This window comes from Medicago sativa, chromosome 8 (genome assembly GCF_051527215.1).
Source record: "Medicago sativa cultivar Bolivia chromosome 8, Bolivia_mono, whole genome shotgun sequence".
Classification (NCBI taxonomy): Eukaryota; Viridiplantae; Streptophyta; class Magnoliopsida; order Fabales; family Fabaceae; genus Medicago; species Medicago sativa.
The window spans coordinates 65,111,015-65,127,270 of NC_140756.1; the positions used below are offsets into that span (position 1 = coordinate 65,111,015).

At 33.5% G+C, this 16,256-nt stretch overlaps 1 long non-coding RNA gene across 1 annotated transcript; it reads left to right on the plus strand.

Moving 5' to 3' along the window:
• The first annotated feature begins 15,244 nt into the window (after positions 1–15,244).
• Positions 15,245–15,734, plus strand: LOC146900540 (uncharacterized). The gene is made up of 2 exons (XR_015023556.1): positions 15,245–15,385; positions 15,487–15,734. It is a non-coding gene; the product is annotated as an uncharacterized LOC146900540 (long non-coding RNA).
• The last annotated feature ends 522 nt before the right edge of the window (positions 15,735–16,256 follow it).

Consider the following 16,256-nt stretch of genomic DNA (forward strand, 5'->3'; position numbering starts at 1 on the left):
AAACTAAGTCATTATAAATAAATTTATACAAAAACTTATCTTTTTACATCAAAGAGATAAAAAATATGACTAAGTTTCTCAAGTTTATTTATGTTATTATCATTTTGAGTTTCCTATTTTCTGTTGAAAGGGGTGTAAGCGCCGGTATACTCTTCCTCTCGTCCTTTTCAAATATGTTCTTTAACTTATACATACATTTTCTTTCTCTTTCCTTAATACTGATTAATTTTTATTATATATTACAGCATCTCCTATGTATTGTTTTGACGAAGATGATTGTTATGATTTGTGTCTTCCTCCTATGGTAGATCATTGTAGTGAAGATCAATGTATATGTATGACCGGTTCAACTGAAGTCGAAAGTTAATTATATATATATATATATATATATATATATATATATATATATATATATATTTTTTTTTTTTTTTGACAAAAAAAGTTAATTATATTTGTTTACCAAGTGTATGATTTTATTTACAAATCATAATAATGTCGCTCTTATGACTACTTTCACATATTAATTTATACTACTTCTACATTTCAATTTTCTTGAAAGACCTAAATTTTTTTAATTATATATTGGAAGGAGTTCTCCCTTTTGATTGCTTTTAGAAGATAAAGAGAACAACAATGACATCCCATAATCATATTTATCTACTCCCCCTAAAAATATATATTTGATTACTTGGGTTAATTAAATAAAGTTTATATTGTGAAGACCTGTACCAAGTTAAGAGGAAGGAAAACATGAATAACTTAAGTCACAATTTTAGAAAAATTATAATTTAAATTTGATACATAATTTATTTTGGGTTATTAAGCCTTTGAAAATTTTAGAGACTCCCATTTTTCCACGAGGTGTCTATGCTCAAAGCATGGTACGTTTACACTAGTACCGCCTCTCTAAGATGATGTTGTGTGTTTAACTTCTCTCCAAGCGATCACCCTCTCTACATGAAGGTCAACTTGCAAGTGTCGTCGTTTACAAAATGAGCCATTCTAAGGTAGCTGCAAATTGCGCGGAGATATCATTATCCCCTAACTCGGGACAACCCTTCTTGAAGTGATCAACTATGCGACACTTGCACTTGTACTTAGACTTGGCACCACCTTTTTCTCTATTTAATCTACTTCAATCTCTTCCTCATGATATATTCAAGTCTTTACCACTATCATAAAACTTTAAGTCTTTGGACTCGGTTAACTCCTTGATCTAAGTGTCGTTGTACTTCTTCTAAGGAAGCAATGCATTCTTTTCCAAAAAACATGGTATCCTTGAAGTGATTAAAGGATTTAGGTAACACATGCAGTAAGAGTATAACCTTGTCTTCATCGTCAATGTTTAACAAATTATCCAGGACTACGTCGAACTCCTTCAACTATTTTGTGATAGTTTTAGACTCCACTATCCTGAATGAGCAGGGTTGTTGTTAGGAGTTAATTAATCAAACAAATAACCCACCACCCCACAAAAATAAATTAAACTGAGCAGGGTAATTATGCAGATCAAACAATTGCAATGGATTGGTCGTTACATCCGTACGTTAACATATATATAATTTTAACTTGATTTTAGGGATTCATGTGAGACAAACTATTTAATCAAAAGCGTGCTTTTGAATTATAAGACTAATAGGACAGATATTAGGACAATAATACGATTAATATAAACTTGATTATCACAAACATAAGACTGGCCCCTTGCTTAGTGCTACCCTTTCATTAATATTAATGTGTTTAATAAATAAAATGTGGCATATATATCACTCAAAATTTAAAAACTAGTTAAAGATGTTGTCTACTTTACGAAAATATGAGCAACATCAGTTACCGATCTCCTAACAAACTCAACTTGAAAGTTTCTATAATGAGATAAAAGTAATTTTCTATAATTTTGATTGATAGTGCCAAATTTTGTGCCTTCATTTTTTTAAGAGTGAAAACTATCAACAACCAACTTTGAATCTTGTTTAAAATTCAAAGGACCCAAATGTAGCTCATGAATCCAATTAATTTGTTAAATGATGAACAATTTTGTGTATCTACCACATTTCACTATATTTCAACACAATATTTCTTTATTAATTATTGATCAATATCCTGAACACTCATTAACATTTTTTTGAAATAAAAAGACTGTTGATGATTTTTTTTTTTTAATGGTATATATGATATGAATGGTTTTTACCAAATCCGCAAATTGGGGCAGAGGCCAGACGTGATACCATTTCATTGGCCAAATAAAGTGAGAGAACTATGAGAATTTGGATTTTATCGTACCATTTGGCTCCCACTAATATCCTACAGATCATGAGGGCCAAATAGTTTACATGGGAGTTATTTTTTAATCAATGGAAGATCAATCAGAAAGAACGTGTTTACATGGGAGTTTAGGCTATTTGGAATCAATTGAAAAACTACATCATGATTTTGAAAGGAAAAAAAAAACGAAATTCTTCTCCGGAACAAGATCGGACAACGTGGTGGTGATTTGAAGAGCCGGCATCGTAGCTTTAAGCACAACAATAATGGCGTGAATAGATTGGGGGAGAAGAGGTGGAATAGCAAATAAATAAATTAAAATTAAGGCTGTTGAGTTACACAATTGCCCTTTAGCTTATTTGTTTTTGAAAAGGAAAAATAAGGGCTTTTTTGTCAAAATATTAAAGGTGTTCAATGCTAAAACACACCTTCACAAAAGTGGAATTTTTTTTTCCGACCCTGTTTCCCAAAAAAATTTCAAAGTTGACCCCCTATGAGAAAAAAATACAGAAATGACCCACTTTCTATTTTTTGTGGTTTTTTTTTTGTCGTTTTCTGCCAGTCCAGCCATTTCAAACGGCGGGAATGGGCCCCTGACCATAGCGAAATGAAGAACACGCGGCTATGACATGGGAACAAGTTTGCCAGACTGAATTGACCATAGATCATTTGTGGGTGCAGCTAATTCTCCATGAGGTAACTTTATAATTTTCCAAGGCAAAAGAGCCCCTGACCAATTCGAAACAAAAATAAATAGAAACAAAGTTCCAATAAACTTAACCCACAGACCAGATTCTTCTCCAATCTGAGTTTTGATCACGTCTCGGATGAATTCAAGGACATATTCAAAGAAATTCTGACCGGACGTTGGAATAGTTTGCGGATTTCTAACAACTAGAATGGTTGAAATTAATAAGATAACAATTACAACCCAAGAGGTAATAAGTACTTGAGCATGCACTTGAAAATCCCCTATTTGCCAATAGAAATGTTGACCTACTTCGACAGCAGATAGTTCCCATGTCATAGCCGCGTGTTCTTCATTTCGCTATGACTACACAACCCTTATTCCAGCTGTGTTCAAAAACGAGAGTGTTTACTCCATCTACAACACAACTTTCAAAGTAGTCCAGGATAAGAGTTATTGGCCCCCATACGACGGTCCCGTGCTTTGCCATAATCCAAACATGCGAAGACTAAAGAAAGGTCGACCCAATAGTACCCGCATAAGGACTGAAATGGACGAGGAGGTGGTAGAGAAGACTCCGACACCGAGACAATGTGGGTTGTGTCGGCATACCGGTCATATTAGGAGAAATTGTCCAAGTATAAATAACCGATAGTTAATAATGTTATGTATTATGTGTTCAAAGAAATTAATATGTTTTTATTTATTATTATTATTATTATTTATGTTTTTATTTATTATTATTATTTCTTGTCAAAAAAAAATTTTATTATTATTATTTGTGTTTTAAATAAACAAATAATGGCCAAAAAATTAAAAAAACGAAAAAAAAATATAAATTTTCATTCCCGCCATTTGAAATGGCGGTACCAAAAAAAATAAAATAAAAAAGACAAAACCTGCAGCAGCCTGTCACGACGTGACATGTATCAGGAGACGGCTCATTCCCGCCGTTTGAAATGGCGGGACTGGCAGAAAACGACAAAAAAAACACAAAAAATAGAAAGTGGGTCATTTCTGTATTTTTTTCTCATAGGGGTCAACTTTGAATTTTTTTTGGGAAACAGGGTCGGAAAAAAAAAATGCACAAAAGTGAGTGGGTGTGTTATAGCATTCCCCATATATATATATGTATGGGTCCTTTGAATTCAATAAATGAGTATAGGTAGGTCCTTGGAAAAATAGCATGAAGAATGTTGAAATAAATCGTTAAAATAAAATGAGTTTAGGTACCTGCAAGAGATGAAGGAGAGGGATCACATGTGCCACCGTTTTGGGAATTATTTTAATTGGGTATATTGTGAATTATTAGCCATTTGATTAATTGGAATTAGTGGCTGAGATTTGGAGTAAGTCTAATAAATTACACCTGTGTCAACGGATCATGCATATATATATATATATATATATATATATATATATATATATATATATATATATATATATATATATATATAGAGGGCATTTCAAATGAGAGCACTCTTTAAATGAGAGGATGAGAGGAATTAATTTAAACCGTTGGATCTAAATCAACGCTCCAGATTTAACTGCTCTTTAAAAAAGGGTATGTACTGTGTAACCTCCACCTTTCCTCTTTTTACAATCTGTTCTTCTCTCTGACGTTCTGTGCCGCTTCTTCTTCTTCTTCATGGTTTTAATTTCATGAGTTGGTCTAAGAAAAGGAACCATAACGCTGAGTAAAGGAACATTGGTATTCACAATCCTTATTCATGGTTTAAATTTCATGAGTTCTTCTTCTTCTTCGTGATTCATTATCAATCGACAATCCTTTAAACAGAAAGATCGAAAATAGCTGAGAAAAGGAACCGTAGCGCTGTGAATCCCGTTGATGAGTAGATCTGATGAGTGTTCATCGTCGTTGTTCCTATTCGTCGGCGAAGTTCCCGTTAACCGGAGTTCGTCGCTGCTGTTCTTCGTCTGGAAAAAGTGCTTGTTTTTTTTATCTGAGTTTAATCCCGTTGATTAATTAAAGACCCTTTATTTGTTCAACTTTAGAACTAGTTGAATTTCATTTTGTTCTTCTGGGTTTTAATTTTGTTCTATTCTTCTGGTTTTTTTTAGGTTAAATCCGTTTTCATATTTTTTCACAAGCTTAATCTCATTCTATTCTTATGGGTTTTTTTTGGTTGATTTTGTTTGCTTAATTTTGTTGGCTGTTAAACTACTTACTCCTTGTATCATTAAGTAACTTGCAGAGCAAGTTACTAACATTAGAAAACTTGGAGAGCAAGTTTCCTTGTGATTCCATAGAACTTTATTGTACACTAGCTTTACTTGATCCAAAAGTTAGTTACAAGTTTGTTAGGTTTATGAATTACTATAAATAAGCACTGTTGTAATAACTCATCATTCAATTGAATAGAATCAGATTTTTCTCACTTTTCTCTCTTTCTTCGTCTTCAAGATTCAGTTTTCACCATGGATATGGTGAAGTTTAAGATGGTATCAGAGCTCCTCTGAGCTCTGTTGCGCATCGTTTCCTTCATTCTTCTCTTTCTTCCGGTTATTTTTCGTTTCTTCTCCGATGGTGCGTAACGCCGGTAACGCCGCCGTGAACGGTGGTGTTCTTGGAGGTGGTGTTATTCCTCCGATTCTCGATCCGTCTCAACAACCTGGTAATGTGTATTACGTTCACGCTTCCGATGGTCCTTCCTCTGTTGCTATCACTCCGGTATTGAACAATTCCAATTATCATTCTTGGGCGCGTTCAATGCGAAGAGCCTTAGGAGGAAAGAACAAATTTGATTTCGTTGATGGATCAATTCCAGTTCCTACGGATTTTGATCCAAGTTTCAAGGCATGGAACCGTTGCAACATGCTTGTTCATTCATGGATCATGAACTCTGTTGAGGATTCCATCGCACAGAGTATCGTTTTCCTTGAGAATGCTGTAGATGTTTGGAACGAGCTCAAAGAAAGATTCTCTCAAGGGGACTACATTCGAATCTCTGAATTACAGTGTGAAATCTTTGGATTGAAACAAGATTCACGCTCTGTTTCTGAATTTTTCACTGCTTTGAAGGTTCTATGGGAAGAACTTGAAGCTTATCTCCCAACTCCGGTTTGTGCATGTCCTCATCGTTGTACTTGCAATACTGGTGTCCTTAATGCTAAACATCAACATGAAATTACACGTTCTATTCGCTTTCTCACTGGTCTTAATGATCAATTTGATCTTGTGCGTTCTCAAATTTTGTTGATGAATCCTTTACCAACTCTCAACAAGATTTTCTCAATGGTTTTACAGCATGAAAGGCAGTTTAGGGTTTCTATTCCTGCTGATGAATCTAAGATACTCATCAATGCAGTGAATTTTCCTAAGTCCCAAGGAAGAGGACGTGGCTATGGAGGCTCTTCATCCACTTCTGGTGCTAAACGTGTTTGTTCTTTTTGTGGAAGAAGCAACCATACTATTGACACTTGCTATAGGAAACATGGATTTCCTCCAAACTTTGGGAAGAACTCTGCTACTGCTAACAATTCATCTCTTGAAGTGCATAAAGAAAGGGAGGAGTTAGATGATTCAAAAAGCTGCAAAGGGAATGATTCTTTTGGTATCACAAAGGAGCAGTATGAACAGCTAGTTAATCTTCTTCAAACTCAGCAGCAGAGTGCATCTAGCAAGGTTAATCATGTCACTAATCATGTGACCTCAGGTATATCTAGACTTTCGTATGCCTTGAATCATTCCAGTTTTGGTTCATGGATAGTTGATTCAGGTGCAAGTGATCACATATGTTCATCTATTAAGTCTTTTGATTCCTATCAGTCAATTAAACCTGTGCATATCAAGCTACCAAATGGTAATATAGCTATAGCAAAATTTTCTGGCACAGTTCAATTTTCTCCAGGATTGATTGCTAAGAATGTATTATATGTTGCTGAATTCAAGTTGAATCTGTTATCTGTACCTAAACTATGTATGGATAGTGACTACATAGTAACTTTTGATAATGATAAATGTTTAATACAGGAAAGGAGGAACTTGAGGATGATTGGTTTGGCTGAATTAATAGAGGGATTGTACTTCCTTGCCACACAAGTTTCCTCATCAACCAAGCTTCAGCCTGTCATAGCCTCATCTCAAACCAGTTTACAAAGCTCTTCTTTTCTGCCTCAAGAAGCCCTATGGCACTTCAAATTAGGTCATTTGTCCAATTATAGGTTACTTAGTTTGAAACAATCTTTTCCTTGTATTAAGATTGATGAGAATTCTGTCTGTGATATATGCCATTACTCCAGGCATAGAAAATTACCTTTTCAGCTCAGTGTAAATAAAGCAAACAAATGTTATGAAGTTTTTCATTTTGATATATGGGGTCCTGTTTCCACCCAATCTGTACATGGCTATAAATATTTCATTACTGCTCTTGATGATTATAGTCGTTTTACTTGGATTATTCTTTGTAAGTCAAAATCTGAAGTACAAAATCATGTTAAAAACTTCATTGTCATGATAGAAAATCAGTTCAATTGTAAAGTCAAAACTATAAGGACAGACAATGGTCCTGAATTCCTCATGCCTGATTTTTATTCCTCTAAAGGCATTGAACATCAAACAAGCTGTGTTGAGACTCCCCAACAAAATGGGAGAGTAGAAAGAAAACATCAACACATCTTGAATGTTGCAAGAGCTTTACTTTTTCAATCAAAATTACCTAAACAGTTTTGGTCTTATTCAGTTTTGCATGCAGTTTTCATAATCAATAGAATTCCCACTCCTTTGCTGCAAAACAAATCTCCTTATTTTCTTAGATTTGGTCAAAATCCTGACCCAAATGATTTTAAAGTTTTTGGCTGTCTATGTTATGCCTCTACTCTTAAAGATCACAGAACTAAATTTGATTCTAGAGCCAAAAAGTCTCTTTTCTTAGGTTACAAGCAAGGTGTTAAAGGAGCTGTTCTTTTTGATCTTAACACCAAATCTATTTTTTTGTCTAGACATGTAACCTACCATGAACATATTCTTCCTTACACTAACCACAATCAACCTTTTCAATGGCAATATTATTCAAGCAATCCTGCTACTTCTGTCATTGAACCTGAACATACTGAACCAATCACCAATACAAATATTAACCACCAACAACCTAACACAACCCATGATGTTAACCCTGACATTTATGAACCTGAAGTAACCCCTAACATAGAAGTTGACAATCAGGATCCACATATCTTACCTAACCCTGATCCATCATCACTGAGAAGGTCAACCAGAACCACACAAAAACCTATTCATTTATCAGACTATGTGTGCAATTCCTCTAAAGAGACAGCTGATTCATCATCTTCAGGTATACTTTATCCTATTAACCATTTTCATTCACTCAATAGTTTGTCTCCCTCTCATCAGAAGTTTGCATTAGCTATTACAAATACTTCTGAGCCTGCCAGTTACAATGAGGCCAGCAAATGTGACTATTGGGTTAAGGCTATGGACTCTGAACTCAATGCTTTGGAACACAACAAAACATGGATTTTTGTGGATCCTCCACCCAATGTTAAACCTATTGGAAGTAAATGGGTGTATAAAGTGAAGCATAAGGCAGATGGGAGTATAGAAAGGTACAAAGCAAGATTGGTAGCAAAGGGTTATAATCAAGTTGAGGGGCTTGATTTCTTTGACACTTTCTCACCTGTAGCCAAGATCACCACTGTCAGAACTCTTCTTGCTATAGCATCCATTAACTCATGGCATCTACATCAATTGGATGTAAATAATGCTTTTCTACATGGAGATTTATCTGAGGATGTTTATATGTCTGTACCTCAAGGTGTTATCAGTCCTAAACCAAATCAAGTGTGTAAATTGTTAAAATCCCTCTATGGTTTGAAACAAGCAAGCAGGAAGTGGTATGAAAAACTGACTGGTTTTTTACTTAGTCAAGGGTATACACAGTCTGCTTCTGATCATTCTCTCTTCACTCTGCACTCAGATTCTATGTTCACTGCATTGTTGGTTTATGTAGATGATGTCATAGTAGCAGGGAACTCTTTGACTGAGATTCATAAAATCAAACACACACTTGACACAGAGTTTAAGATCAAGGACCTTGGTCAGCTTAAATATTTCCTTGGCATAGAGGTGGCACATTCTAAGACTGGAATCAGCATCTGCCAAAGGAAATATTGTCTTGATCTTATTCATGACACTGGATTACTTGGCTCAAAACCAGTATCAACACCACTTGAGCCATCCATCAAACTACATCAGGACACTTCAAAAGCATATGATGATATCCTCAGTTACAGAAGACTTGTGGGAAAACTCTTGTACCTTACCACAACCAGACCAGATATAGCTTTTGTAACTCAACAATTAAGTCAATTCCTATCTGCACCAACAATTACTCATTATGAAACAGCTTGTAGGGTTGTCAAATATCTTAAGGGAACTCCTGGTCAAGGGCTGCTATTCAGAAGAGATTCCACCTTACAACTGCTTGGTTTTACAGATGCAGATTGGGCAGGGTGTCCTGATACAAGAAGATCAACTTCTGGGTATTGCTTCTTCATTGGATCTTCACTCATTTCATGGAGAGCTAAGAAGCAACAAACTGTTTCCAGAAGTTCATCAGAGGCTGAATACAGAGCTCTTTCATTTGCCAGTTGTGAATTACAGTGGCTTCTTTATCTACTGAAGGATTTGGGAGTATCTTGTATCAAATCACCAGTGCTGTATTGTGACAATCAAAGTGCTATTCATATAGCTGGGAATCCTGTGTTTCATGAAAGGACAAAATACTTGGAAATAGACTGTCATTTTGTTAGAGAAAGAATACAGCAGGGTCTCTTCAAATTGCTTCCTATCAAGTCCCAATTACAACTTGCAGACTTCTTCACAAAGCCATTGCCACCTAAGAGCTTCCAGTCTTTCATTCCCAAGCTCAACATGCTAGATATTTACCATGCTAAGCTTGAGGGAGGGTGTTAAACTACTTACTCCTTGTATCATTAAGTAACTTGCAGAGCAAGTTACTAACATTAGAAAACTTGGAGAGCAAGTTTCCTTGTGATTCCATAGAACTTTATTGTACACTAGCTTTACTTGATCCAAAAGTTAGTTACAAGTTTGTTAGGTTTATGAATTACTATAAATAAGCACTGTTGTAATAACTCATCATTCAATTGAATAGAATCAGATTTTTCTCACTTTTCTCTCTTTCTTCGTCTTCAAGATTCAGTTTTCACCATGGATATGGTGAAGTTTAAGATTGGCATTCGGTTTTAATCTCATTTTGTTCTTCTGGGTTTTAATCTGTGGATATTCGGTTGCTGATGTATATTGTTCTTCTGGGTTTTAATCTGTGGAAAAAATACTGTTTTCCTAAAAACAATTAAACGAGTGGTCTCTTTAGAAGGAAAGGCGATGCTTGCTGAGTGAGACAGAAAACTGTTCTAATCTTAAGAAGAAAGGGAAAGGATTGATAGAATAAGTTGGAAGAAAATCAGAGCAATTGTGTGCACGTGAGGAAGGGAATGAGAGGAATTAATAGCATGTGATGTGATGTCCTATAATAAGTGATTTAATCTCAGCCCTTTATTTTAATCCAACAGCTAATATTTAATGCTCTCATCCTCTCATTATAAGGCATCCTCTCATTATAAGGCATCCTCTCATTACACCTGGTGTCAACGGATCATGCATATATATATATATATATATATATATATATATATATATATATATATAGGGGAATGCTAATGCACACCCACTCAAAAAATAGAAGGTGTGCATTAGCATTGTACACCTTTTTGTTTTGGACCAAAAACCCAAATGTTCCTTTTAAAATACTTATTGATTCAAGGGGCACTAATGTAATTTTGTTTTTATTTTGTTTATATTTACTTTTCAATCATTGCAATTGATGAATCACCCTCGTTGCCTATGAATAAAAAGTTGCAGGTCTATCAATAAAAAATGTTTTTTAAAACCATGGCTGCCCTTTCTTTCTTGTTTGTCTGTCTTGGTTTTGTATGCATTTCTCCATTTTATTTTGTTCATACTGTCCATGTTTTTCATTCCTTTGCATAGAAAAAAAAAACATTTTCGTCATAGCCATTAGAGGTGCGTCGTCCACAACAATACCAGCAATAAAATAAAAAGCTGAGGAGGTTGAGAAGATGAATAATATTAAGAAACAACAATGCTTTGTCAACAAAAATAAAATAGTGCTTTGTAAAAAAAAATATACATATGAAGAAGCCCAGTAGACGTGCTGCGTGCGGGATAAGGAGGTCTGGTCAACATGGTTGATCTTGATGTTGGTCAGAAAATACATAATTCATTTATAAAGAGAGAGAAAGTAAATAAAAACAAAATTACATTACTGCCCCTTGAACTAAGAAGTATTTTAAAAGGAACATTTGGGTTTTTGATCCAAAACAAGAAGGTGTACAATGCTAATGCGCACCTTCTATTTTTTGAGTGGGTGTGCATTAGCATTCCCATATATATATATATATATATATATATATATATATATATATATATATATATATATATATATATATATCGCGCCATTTTTCTGACGGTCAAAGGCCATTTGATTGGCGTTTGACCCACTTTTGATTTCACGACTGAACATTTAATTCTTTTCAAAAAGAAAGTGGAAAAAGGTTCAAATACCACATTTTTTAGGGATTAAGGGTTCTGGGGTTGGTTATATTTAGGGAAGGTGTTAAGCACCCTAAATATTCGTAGTACTCTACGAGAACCTCTTGATTTTATTTAACTTTTTTGCTATAAACTTGCTTGCTTAAAAAATGGAATTTGAAATGATAAAAGAAAAGAAAGACCTAATTTATCTACATTTTTTATTGATTTGGAAGGACGCATTTCCTTTGCCTACTTACCCGTGAGGGATCAAAACCTCGTAGTTCGGGGTTGAAATTGACGTTTGATTTGTTTTTGCATTTTTTTTATAGTATTTGAAAAAAGGTTTTAAAATGAAAAGCCAAATGGCAAATTGAAATTTGTTTGTATTTTTTATATTAAAGAAAATAGGCTCAAAGTAGAATTAAAATTGATTTGAAATTTGATTAAGAAAGAAAATAAAAAGAACGATCACTTGATTTTAGATCAAGGTTTATTATGAAAATATTTTTGTGATTTTTGTTATTTGAATGTTTTTGTTATTTTGAATAATAAATGAAAGTTAAACTAACGGAGCGATAAAAGATAAATGCGCGTGGACTTCCGTGGTGACATTGGATCACCACGAAGTCCCTAATAATAATATATAAAGTGATAAATAAAACACACACACACACACAAACACACTTTTTTCTTATTTATGTGTTACATTTGACCTAATTACATTCTAAATCAAATGCCATAAAAATAAATGACGAAGAAATAAATATGCATGGATAACTAAAAAATGCTGAATTTGAACTAATAAAGAAATAATAACAAAAGAAAAATGCAAAAAAAAGGGTTTTTTTTTTTTTTTTTATTATTGTGCTTGACAAGAGTTTCATCTTGCTCCTACGTATCTCTAGGTGCGATGGAGAAATCAAAGCTACGTAGTTCTAGGTAGAAAATGTTTTTGTGTTGATTGATTTTATTTATGAAAATGATTTAGTCGTGCTTGGGCGAAAGATTTGGGTTAAAAAAAGGAGTGGATTCGCACTTGGGCGATGGCATCCGTTTGAGAAAAAATTAAACGCGCGTGGGCGTGAAAAGAAAATTTGCTTAAAAAAGAGGGGGCGGATTCGCACTTGCGCGATGCCATCCGTTTGAGAAAAAAATAAACGCGCGCTGGCGTGAAAAGAAAGATTTTTGGATTACGTTAGTTCAAAAAAAAATAGTATTTTATATATATAGGACCAGAACATTCTAGAGAATAATTAAATTAAACAAAAATATAATATTAACAGTTAATTAGGACCAGAGTACTCTGTATTAATTTAATTAACAAGGACCAGATTGTTCTGGAGAATAATTAAATTAAACAAAAATATAATATTAACAGTTAATTTAGGACCAGAGCACTCTGGATTAATTTAATTAACAAGGACCAGATTGTTCTGGAGGATAATTAAATTAAACAAAAATATAATATTAACAGTTAATTAGGACCAGAGCACTCTGGATTAATTTAATTAACAAGGACCAGATTGTTCTGGAGAATAATTAAATTAAACAAAAATATAATATTAACAGTTAATTTAGGACCAGAGCACTCTGGATCGGGGTGTGTATTTAGTGTAAAATAAATGAAAAAAAGATAAAAGGAGAAGAAAAAGAGGGAGGAAAAAAAAGGGAAGATGATATACCTTTTATAGGGAGAATAAGAGAAAGACAAAAAGATGAGGGTTGTTTTGTTTTTTGTAGTGATGGTGTTTTTTTGTGTTGATTTGTAGTGATGATTGTGTGATTTTTTTTTTGTGGTTTTATGTGGTGGTTTATGTGGGTTTTTCTTTTGGATCAAGATATGCTCAACACTTGTTTGAGACTATGATTACAAAACAAACTCAAAGAATTATGATCCAAGATATAATAAGAGAGCAAGAGCTTGTTTGTTTGTGAAGAACTTTGTAAGTGAATGATATTTGCACTTGAGAGATAATTGTTTTGTTGTGTAAGTTCCTCCCCTAATGCTTCATGGCTTTCCTCTATTTATAGACTTGAGATACTTGCTGCCCACTTAATAGAAAAACAGCTGCCCTTCTTTAATTCAAATGAAGCTTTGCGCTCCAAACTTGTTGCTAAATGAAGCACATGTTAAATAGTCTTTGTTGCAAGCTGTTATGCGTGAACCAGCTCATTGGAGATAGTCTTGATGATGTCATGTAATGACAATTTGCTTATGTTACTTGGAAAATTAATGAGATTGTATTCTTCCTTTAATGGGTCAAATGAAAATTTCACGGCCCATAAGTATTTGTCCAAATCAACTCATATATTATTCCTTAATTTGGTGAGACATACTTCTCATAAGTTTTCTTGATCTTCATGATTTAATGCTTGTTGTTCAAAAAGATCAAACTTGTCTTTTATGCGTGAGTGACATGTTGGTGGTTTTTGTTATGTGCCAAGATCAATCTTGAGATCATTCTTATGAAACAAATTCTCACAAAAAATCATTAGTAGATAACAAGATGAATTTAAACAAATATGTTTGTAATTCTTAAAATAATAAAAAGGATTTGGTTTCAATATATCTTAGGTCAAAAATTGGGGTATGACATATATATATATATATATATATATATATATATATATATATATAATGCGAGTAATGATGGTCAATCACTTGATGAGTCTTTGGTTGAGACAGTTCCCACTAACTTTGTGTTTCGACAAGTGTGGGATCATGTGGAAAGAGGTCGTCCATCAAGTAAGTGTCATTATGTGGAACAAGGAGACAGTTCCCGCCGACTTTGTGTTTCGCGATGACGATAGATAAAAGTCAAGGTCAATCGTCATCTAATGTTGGAAACTATCTAACCGGTTTTCACTCAAGAGTCACTTTCAAAAAGGGATTGAAAATACTTATATTGGATGAAGAAGACCGTGTGTGCACTAAGACCACTAATGTCTGTGATGTTTTTCGGAACATTTAACTAGTCGTTCTAGATGATATAGGTTTTTTATGTGTCGAACTATAATATTATGTTTTATGGAGTATTATTTTAACCCTTTTTTGACGATATTTTGTTGGTCTCAAATAGTTGGTGTCGTGTGGTTGAGTTTGAGACCCCAACACCCCAAATATAGGAAGAGCACAAAAAAAAAAAAAAAACTCATATCTCCATAATTAATTTTGCATTGTTTTTGGATTAATCCATTTATTATAGATATCCATATTAAAAATATCTGCTTGATTTTATTTATTCATGTGGGATCTTCCCGCGTTAATATTAATATACAATGTTTAATTAATAAAACAATATCGATACATGCTATTGATATATTTTTTTGGTACACATGCTATTGATATATTATTTATAAAAATAATGAATTTACCATTTAATTAATGTTTATATAATAAAAATAAATAGTTAACAATCTAGCCCGTTCTTGGCAAGCACGGGTGTCCAAACTAGTTATTATCATTTAATACTATTATACTCTTGTTTTTAGGTTTTCATGGTCTATCATGAAAGGTTATAATGATAAATAATAAAAGGTTGATAAAAATTATTTGTTATATTGTCTATTGAATGATCAAATGAGACAAACACAACACATAAGTGAGACAAACACAATACATGAATGTACTTAAAAACAATATTATTGATTCCATCTCCATAAATTCTAAACTAATTCATTCTAAATAAATTTATACAAAAACTTATCTTTTTACATTAAAGAGAGAAAAAATATGACTAAGTTTCTCAAGTTTATTTATGTTATTATCATTTTGAGTTTCCTATTTTCTGTTGAAAGGGGTGTAAGTGCAGGTATGCTCTTCCTCTCATCCTTTTTAAATTTGTTTTTTAACTTATACATATTTTTGTTCTCTATCCTTAATAGTGACTAATATTATTGTTATATATTACAGCATCTCCTATGTATTGTCTTGACGACGATTATTGTTTTGGTTTGTGTCTTCCTCCTGTGGTAGATTATTGTACTATTGATGGTATTTGTATGTGTATTACCAGTTCAACTGAAGTTGAAAGTTAATTATATTTGTTTACCAAGTGTATAATTTTATTTACAAATCATAATAATGTCGCACTTATGATTACTTTCACATATTAATTTATATGCTACTAATCAATTCAAATAAACCTAGTGTTTCTCTTATCTCTCATTGTAATATAAAGCAAAACAAAGCATTTACATTACATTTTGCGACCATTCCAACACACACGTCACACGCGCGCACGCCATATAAGCCCTGAAGTCAATTTGCATCACATTCTAATTCAAAACATCATGTGGCCACCAACATGAACCAAAGAAGTACAATTTCTTATGTCTCTTATCATGGTTACATTTTGGACTTGGTTGTTTCCTTTTAGTGAGTGTTTGCCTTTTGCGATTGACTTCAATTATTTTTATGGAAACGACACAAAAAATCATTAAAGGTTAAGTTAACATTATTTTTGGAACAATTAATAGTTTGTCTCTCATATGTTGCTTAGAATTCAAACACAAATCCATGAAAAGGTCACGTTCTATCCAACCTTGTCATGGATGGCATGAAGCTAATGATATGAGAATTATTCTCTAAGTTGTTTAACTTAGGCCTATCATACAATAGACTTGGCTCCTCTTCAAGAATGATCACAACACTTTTAGGTCAGCAATCTCTGCCAACATACT